Source organism: Pteropus medius, unplaced genomic scaffold (assembly GCF_902729225.1).
Source record: "Pteropus medius unplaced genomic scaffold, Ma_sr-lr_union100, whole genome shotgun sequence".
Classification (NCBI taxonomy): Eukaryota; Metazoa; Chordata; class Mammalia; order Chiroptera; family Pteropodidae; genus Pteropus; species Pteropus medius.
Window position 1 is genome coordinate 26,299,178 of NW_024350319.1, and position 9,657 is coordinate 26,308,834.

General features: G+C 33.0%; 1 pseudogene; it reads right to left on the reverse strand.

Moving 5' to 3' along the window:
* Positions 1–1,279: 1,279 nt before the first annotated feature.
* On the reverse strand, positions 1,280–1,398 carry LOC120583418 (uncharacterized; annotated as a pseudogene).
* Between the last annotated feature and the right edge of the window lie 8,259 nt (positions 1,399–9,657).

Genomic DNA, 9,657 nt, shown 5'->3' on the forward strand with positions numbered 1-9,657 from the left:
GAACTACCACTGTAAAGCTGACTATAATGACCAACACAAGTAAGATATAAGCATATCACACTCTAGTTAAATATGTAATGCTTTTACAAAATATTCAGCTAAACTTCTTGTTGGGCTATAACAGTTAAGAACCAGGAGTCTGTTGTGTTGTTTTTGTGTCCTTATATCAATTAAATCCTTCAACAAGAATATCAAAGTAGTATTTAAAAGGGGAAGTATTGTTTAGCCCACTATAGTTGAGAGTGCATGAATTTAATGCCCACATCAATAAATAATCAATGCAAGGTTATATTATTCACCTGGGAAAATTGTATAAACTAGATACTCACTTTTTAAATTAAGCTCCAGAGCTATTCCAATTAAGTAAGCTGTAGAAAGGTGTGAGGGGGGAGAAAAATGGAAGTAGGGCATTTGAGTGTCTGAGCAAGAGAAAAATGATGGGGAAACTTAACGATCAATTTTCTATTATATAATGAAGTCAGTTTGAGAAGCCAGATTGCAGGAACAGGTTTTCTTAATTTTCTACATAGCATCTAAAATCCTATATGCTTTAATGAACTGAATCCTCCTTGTGCTTAGGCAACTTATGTGGGAAGGACTAAGAGCTGCTTAGTAAGCCTGCTGTGCAGGTACATGAAAAGTTAGTGACTGAAATTAAAATGTTACACAGAAGGCACTGGTGAGTCAGTGAAGGGATTTAAAAGAAGAGATGAATAATGCGTGATTATTTCGTTTGAGGTTTAAACTGATTGAAGTCAGGGGTAATTAATAATGCCTCAAAAAGAGATTTAGAAATATCATGGACTCTGTCTCCTACAGCTGTAAAAATTGAAAATATTAAATATTCAGATCCACCACATATTAAGCTCTTGCCATATGTCAGTTGTTCAACTACGAGCTTTCTGTATTTTATCTCTAAGCTTCTCATAACCTTATGAGATTCAGGTTGGTATTATTATTACCATTTCAAAGATGAGGACATTAGTATCTGTCATATGCACAGTAGATGTCAGAACCAGAATTTGAACCCGGGACAATTGCACCCCAAAGGCCAGGCAATTTCCTCACCACTTAGTGCATATTTAATTTATTCCGGAAAATCATACTGTTGATGCAGTGTCATTAGCCTCATTTTATAGATAAGAAAATTAAAACCCAGAATTCAATAACTAACACAAGGCCATACCTCCAGTCAATGATAAGCTGGAATTTTTTTTTTTTTTTTTTTTAATTTTTTAGGCGAGGCAACCCTTGGTTACAATCCCTTATTTATTTTTTACGCCTACAGCACCTGGTTTTCCTAGGTGGTCTCCCATCCAAGTACTAACCTGGCCCGACCCTGCTTAGCTTCTGAGATCAGACGAGATTGGGCTTTTTCAGGGTAGCATGGCTGTTGTAAAGCTGGGATTTGAACCCCAGTCTTTTTCAGTCCTGAGCAAAGTCTTTTTTTTTTCTGCTAGATTTGCTTTGATATGGTAATCCTATGCCATACTCTAGAGACTCTGTGGAGGACGCAAAAAATCATTTCACTTTTACATAATTAAGAGAGTTATTTTCACATGGATAAGTAAACAAAGTACTTGGAAATTGTGGCTATACATAATAGGAATTTCTTAAAACCAAGCTTACACAGGCTTACATTTCAATATGATTTTGCTGTTTGGAAATTATTTCCATTTAATATCTATGCATTTGAAATAAGTTAATGCCAAGGACTATTTGTTCAAATTCCTGAAATTTGAATTGATTTGTTAAATCATTAATTTTTTTTAGCAAAATCTAGCCTATCCTGACTAAAAAATCTTCGTTCTTCCCAGCTCTGCCACTTTCTAGTTAAGTAACATTAGGTAAGTTCTTTAATCTTTCCATACTTCAGCATCCTTGTCTGCCAAATGTAATAATAATGTCGATCTTACAGAGAGGTTGTGGAATTAAACTAGGTAATATATTTATGGTTCTTAGACCAGTGTCGGTACAAAGTAAAAACTCTTCTTCAACTTCAATTCCCCATTACTTCAGATGCTTACAGATAAAAGAGATGAAACACTTTGTATAGTCTAAGAAGTTAACCAGGCTCTTCAAAGTAGTCATTTCAAAGCTTCTGCTAAATTTTTGGACATGTAAAGGGGAGCCCTGACCTACATAGACAGCAGGGGCAATGGAACCTAAATTGCTCTGCATTAGGAAACGGGAAAGATTGTGTGTCATATTTGGGTTTATGTCTCTTTTTTTTTTTTTTTTAAATCCGGAAAGAGATGAGAAAAGAAGAATAAATCACATGGAATCACTAAATCTCATAGTGGCCTAAGGAAAGAAATAATAATAATAAATTTTAAGATGTAATTTTTTGTTCCTCTGCTGTAAAACCATATTCATCTCCTCCAAACTTTCAGTCACATACAATCTTAGTAAATATTGTTTTCTGTTTCTTTATTTTGGCATTTGCCTTTGATATTGATATTTATTTTGTGGTTGCAATTGTTTTCTGGAAATCAAAGAATGGAGTTGAGGACAATGCCATAGCAGAGTTAAAGGAACATCAATTGTAGAGTCAGAAATAGTAACCAGAGAAAAATGCTGTAGAATATCATCCGTGGCCTGACTATAATATATTAATAGTCAATTCCAGTGTTAGTCACTAGTATTCCAAGATATCAATATCAGAAACTATCAAAAAGTTTGTTTATTGGATGAGAGATCAAAAAAAGAAATGACACTAGTGGCAGCAAACCCTTAGAATCTTTATTCCTCTATCTTTGCCCAGGGTAGAAGTCTCTCATGAGTCTGGCATACTTCTCCTAGGGATGCATGAAGCTTCTAGACCATAGCTGAGTCTTAGAAGTTACCGTATTTCCACTCTGGAGATAGGAGAGTGTCAGTGGATCATAAACAATGAATGAATATATGGTCAACCCAAATAGTTCCTAACTGTGATCGTTCAGAATTTTTATTGACCACTTCCTTCTCACCTTCAACATAAACACTTCTTTCTCCTTCTACCAGAAGATAATGCATTTCTGTTAGGCTGTTTATTTTAAAACAAAAGACTAATGTCTCCCACTGGTTTATGTCCTCAGTTCTGACATAAGAGAGGGTGCCTGATATCTACTGGTTCAACATTTTTATATTTTATGTAAGAAAATATGTTTATTCAAGTAAAATATTTATCCAATTGAACTTGTTTGATCACAAATTGATTTTTTAAATTCATAAAACAGTTGAACCAAATAGTAGAACATATTAATATGCTGTTTACTTATTCTAAAGGGAGAAAAATCATTTGCAAAAGAAAATTTACATGCTCAGGGTTAAACATGCTTTTCAGGGGAATTAGTAGATAATAGAAAGCATAATCAATAACTATCTTTAGTGATGTTAAGATATCTTATTTCTTTTTCTTTCCCCCATTCCTCAAAATTTAGTACATGTATTGGTGATGGTAATGGATTGTTCAACAGCACATAACATGGCGATTCTAGCCACTATAATCAAGCACACTTGATAAGTGTATAACTTATGCATTGTTTCATTTAATCTTCACAAGAACTCTGTAGAGATGATGAAACTGAAGCTTAAGGTAGGCTTAGTATTTTTAAAAAATCACAAACTAATAAAGACAGAACTGAGATCTCAACTCAGGTTCATATTGATATTACTGCTATAATAGCTCCTACAATAATAGCTTCCCATGAATTAAGAACTGATTATATAATGGTTACTGTATTAAATAATTATCTCATTTGATCTTCAGAACAACTTTAGGAGTAGTAATCATTACTCTCATGTTAGTGTACTACGTACTTATCTTATTTAATCTTTACAGCCAAAGAAACTTGAGATCATATAGCCATAATCATTGAGTGGTAGATCTATGAATTGAATCTATATCTCCTTGTTTCCAAAGTTTTTATTTAACTACAATCTACATCTTTCTGCCCACCTCCCATTCTTATCCTTAACTCCTAAAATCCTCCTTGGAAGCTATTGCTACACTCTCTTCATTCTACTCCTTCCTATCTTTTTGTAATTTTAATTTTTTAATTAGAGTTGACATTTAATATCATTTTATATTAGTTTCAAGTGTATAGAATAGTGATTAAACATTTATAGAATTTATGATGTGATCCTTCCACTTAGTCTAGTACCCACCTGGCATAGTTATTACAATATTATTAACAATATTCCCTATGCTGTCCTTTTTATCTGTTCTTGACACCATGTTTGAGGTCCTTGTTTTACTAATGCCACTCAAGTATCAAGAAGAGTGATTCCACTCAGGAATTTCAGTTTTATCAAATTATCATAAAGTTTCTGACCTTTATTTGATTACTCCTGTTTTAAACCATTGCAAAATGGTATTTATCATCTTTCAAAGAAGAAATTAGATCACTTCTTCATAGGTAGAGTGGAAAGAATTTAAAGTCAAACAACTCAAAAGATGAAAACAGCAGATTATTCTTGGCCTCCAGAGATTTCTAAGTCTTATTCTCTGAGATTTTGAGGTATTACTTCACTTCTCAGAAATCATTCCCCTCAAAAGTTGGGGCACTGATTATCTTCAATTTTTTTCATTAATGTTGATGCTAAATGTGCTGATACTGATGTTATTTGATTTATGACTATACTTTTGCCATTTGAATCAATAATACCAAGTTCCAATTTAAATAGGAAGCATAAGAAATAATTTCATATTTAATAAGGAAATACTAAGAATTCACTAATCTAATAATAAATCAAGTGTCCTGTCTTATGGAGTTTTCATTATTGTAAGTGAGATAGGTGCACAAATACCTATAAGAGAAGATAAAAATGATGAGTGTAATTTAGAATTTGGAATTCAGAGAAGAGATTTATGTATTCTAAAGAAGTGGAATGTGAGAGAGCAGGAAAAATTGTTTTGAGGACATAGTTTTTCAACCAGTTACATGGAATTTGGATTAATGGTGGATGTTTAAGAAGTGTTAGCTGACACAAGTCATGAACAGATCAGTAGAAGAAATAAATTAAAAGGTATATATGGGAAGCAATATTTTGCTGTTACTGGGAACAGAGGTGCATAAAAGGTAGTAATGAGGATAAAATTAGAAAAAAATAAATTTGGGGAAATATTGACTACCAAACAAAGACATTTGTGTTTCTTCAGTATTCAATGGCAAGCCACTGGAGATTTTGAACAAAGGACTTATATGGTCAGAACTGAGCTTCAGTAATATTAATCTGACAATAAGGTCCAGACTACATTGAAATGGGGAGAGTCCAGATGAGACAAGTTAGAAAACTAGGACAACATTTTTTGGGAATGGTAAAGAGAATCTGAGTAAGTGCAGGATATGAGAAGGAAATGAGGGTTAGAATGAGATTCAGTAGGAGTTGGTCACCAATTAGAAATTGAAGGTAAAGAGAGGGAGTCAAAGATGACTTAATCTTAGAATTAGTAATAGAATTAAGAAATTCCGAATGAAAAGGATTATAGTGAAATCTAAGAGAAATTGAAAATATAGATTTGACTATGAATTTATTTGGAGAAGAACACAGAGAATTTTCTGTTTTTAGAGTTTTTAATTTATTTTTCAAATAAACGTAGTTAAGTTCAGTGTATTCTGGAACAGGAATATTTAGGGAGAGGAATGAACATAATTGTTTTAAATTTATGATATTAAATAAATGATGAATCTGATTAGAAAATACTGTAGAGATGCTTACAATGGATATTTTCTATTTCTAAGTCAGAGACATCTATTCTCTTGGGAGACAATTTCAATTTATGTTTAAAATTGTAATGGTCAAGAAATTACTATTGTAACTCTTAACCTAAATCTCATCTGTTATAATTTAAGACTATTTACACTCATTTTAGACTTTTTTTTATTTTTAAATTGCATCTTTTAATCAGATCTTATTCATTACTATCATCTCTTGAACTGCTTTTTCATTTATCACCTTCATATTTATATTTTACTCTTGAATTCAAATTTACTGACATGTATTGCCAGGAATTTTCCATTATCCCTTGACATATTTAAAAGATTTTAAATTTTTTTCTGTTCCATTGTATTTATAGTGTACTTCAGCATAGCATTATTTTGATGTCTGGTTGAAATAACTTGATAATTCAGAAATTTAATGAAAATGTTAATGACAAAACACAGAAAATTTCTTTTAACTTTCATGTCAATTTTGGGAATGTGTTTCTTCTTATTTAGATCTGGCCTTACGCATAGATAGTAAAACTATTGGGGTAATTGAAATCTTCAGTATATCAGGCTTCTCCTACTCCATATGTAGTTTTATGGCATATTATTTTTTCTGCGTTAGACAAAAAAATCAGTTTTATCTGAAAATTAACTAAAAATATATACACATGTAAAGTAAGTTTTTTAGTCTCTTCCAAAATCTATTAATAATTTACTCTTCTTTGGACATAATTCCACTTTATCATAGGTCTTATTTGTTCTCTTGACCACATTTGAAATAATGCTGTCCATCTTTTTCCTTTTTTAGGCTTTCTTTTTACTTAACTTCGGTGACATTGAATACTGATGGCTTTGCTTCTGGCATTCTGAACTACCTGGTAAACATCTGGTTGACCTTCTCTTGTTACTCTGTATACCACTCTATATCCACTCTTTGTGATTCCCTTGGGTGTCTGCCTTGGGTAGTGGTTAACTAGACATCTTTGACTCTTTTATATTTAATTGAAGCTATATCCTGTGCAATCTATATCATAAATACTCTCTGTGTACTCCTCACTGACCCCATTGCCACTACTATAGATTGGCTGTTATCATCAATCTGGATCATTAAAATCAGCTTCTAATTAACCCTCTTATCCTCTCTCTCATTATCTATCTTATTTGCCAAAGAGTCTAAGACAAATATCTATAGCATACGGCTAATACTTTCAGAGCTTTCTTAACATGCCAGCTAACGCTCTGAATATGTTTGTCGTAAACTCCTTTTCAGAGCAAACTGAAATCTTCACCCCCTAACAATGTGTACTCTTTATTGATGAGTGTAACTTGGCCCTCTTGCTTCTATTCCTTTTCTTATGATCTTTCATGTTCTCAGGACATAAATCCAGTCATTCTCTGCTTTATAAATACTTGCCCATTTTTAAAGGCTTAGCAGAAGTATCAACTCCTGCATTTTTCCTGATCTCTCTGTCAGATTCACATTTTTACTTCATCTGAGTTTTAATAAACCTGTGTATACATCTCCATTATAGTGCTCATCATGCTGTACTGGAAGGAATTGTTTTTGTACCTGACAGTGTTTAGTAGACTGAGAGCTTTCCACAAGTAGATGTGCCTTATTTCCCTGTGTCCCTGATGCCAAGTATAGTACCAGAAATTAGAAGGCTCCCAACAATTTTTTGAATCATTATTTTATCATATTGAAAGGCATAGAAAAATCCACTTTCAAAAGGGAAATGAAGAACCAGGTCCAAGAGGATTAAAAACTATTGAACTTTAATTTTTCTCACAGAAATATTACTATAATCAAGACAAATGTCATTATTAGGGTCCAGAGAGTGAAGCAGCAGCCATTCTGGAATGCAAGCTGCATTTGGGGAGGTAGTCCTGTGACTATCTGGTGGGTGAAGTGGGTTCGATGAACAGCTAGCCAAACTAGACAGATGAAGGTAGGAGTAAAAGCAGCACATGAGTATTATTAACAGAGGATGGCCTCTAAATTGAGTTCAGTCATAAAAGTGAGCTTTACTGAAATTCAGGACATATAGACTGCCCCTAGCTACCCACTGGACAAGATCAAGCCTCTTTGTATACACACATCTGCCTTTCCTGTAATATCTCTACTCTTATTCCTTCATTTTTTCCTTTCTTGTTTACATTTTATATATTCATTTATATATATAATTTATTTATATACTTATATATTATATATATGTGATTGGGATAGAATAAGATTAAGGATAACAACTAATAAAAAATTTTCTTGAGATTTGTACATGTTGTTCTCAGCTGCATGCTTATGCTATATTAGAGAAAGTAGGGCTAGCTCTACTACCAAATAAATTCCAAGCAAATTCCATTGGTTGAACAAAATGGAGATCTCCTTCTTGACCACATGAATTTCAATTAGCCATTTGTGTGTCAGAGGTGAGGGTAGGATGAATGTGTGGTGGGTATGTGGGAGGATAAATGTGTGAGTTATGTACATTAGAGGGAATTTCTGTTCAGACAGTCATTCAAGAATCCAAGCTGATAGAAGGCTCTACTTTCTTCTGCATAGATCTCAATCAAATGGACATTTCAAATTCTAATGCAGTCTGTGAAATGAACTCTAGCAACGTGTCCAGGAGAAAAGGGAATTGGGTTCTTGAATGATAAGCCAATTTCTGCCGCACTAAGTACAAGTAATGCTACCTAGAGGTAGCAAAAAGAAAGTTTTAGCTGTTATGTTTATATTCATATGCATCTATACCAATGTGTGTATGTATATATAAAGCTACAAAAGGAATTCTGATAGAATATTCTTTAAAGCTTAACAATAATCACATACTTTTCAAATGTCTCCATATAACATTAGTAAGCTATGCTTCAGTAAATTCATCTTGTAGTTTGGAAGCAGTGACTATAACATTACATATATATTGTTTTTTTCATTTTTCTAAAAAATAACAGTGAGAACTTCAAATCACACTTGCCTAAGGATTCAAAAGTAAAGAGATTTGTGGGTGGAAGTGATTACGTGCCATATAAATAATCTTATTTTTGTGTTGAGGCAACTGGAAGCAGCATAAAAAAGCAATACAGACATTCTACTGAGTGAACATAAGAAATCATATTGTGGATACATGCATTGCTGGAGAATTCAAGAGTAAATAACATAGATTTGTTTGACTTTCGCACAGTTCCAGCTCTAATTTCTACAATAAAACTTATAATACAGAAAAACTAAGTTAAATTTACAAATAAAAAAATACTTTTGTCTGTCTAATGGATAATATGATGTGAGATTAACCCATTTCTGTCTGTATACTAGCATTTGTATATATACCATTCTCACACCATCTTTATAATTGCTAAACCTCAACCCTGAGCAATTAAACTCTGTTAGGAAGAGCCAGAATCTAAGTTTGCAACTGATTTAATACGGGCCCCAAATTATTTTATTTTTCTTAGGGTTAAATAGTGGCAAGTAAGGTCTTAGATTTTTTTTTTTTTTAGTATGGTCTCAGGACTAATTCCACTGTAAGCTTTTTCCCTACACATCACACATACTTCAACATAGTATGAAAGGATTTCATATTTATTTATTTCATCTCTGCAACAGATCAGCAGTATGATGTCAGTGGGCCAGGGTCCTGTGTGCTGCAAAACTGAAAGATGCTCTCCCTCTAAGTGGACTTTATGCCTTTACTGTTTGTGATTCTCTCTGCATTCAATATGTCAACTTCAAGTTAAATTGTACCCCGAGTAGCTCAGTAATTGCATTTGATGCCTGAAGGGGTGAACATCAATTAGTTACAAGTGTTCAAAAGGCTCCTGAATGGCAGGTTACATTATTCTTGTATGAGGATTTCAAATTGCTTTGAAGATATTTTCAATAATGTCAACAGGTAGCAAAACGTTTAAATGATTTTGCCACTTATCTTTGCCACCATTCCATTAGTACCCTAGATTTATCTGTAGT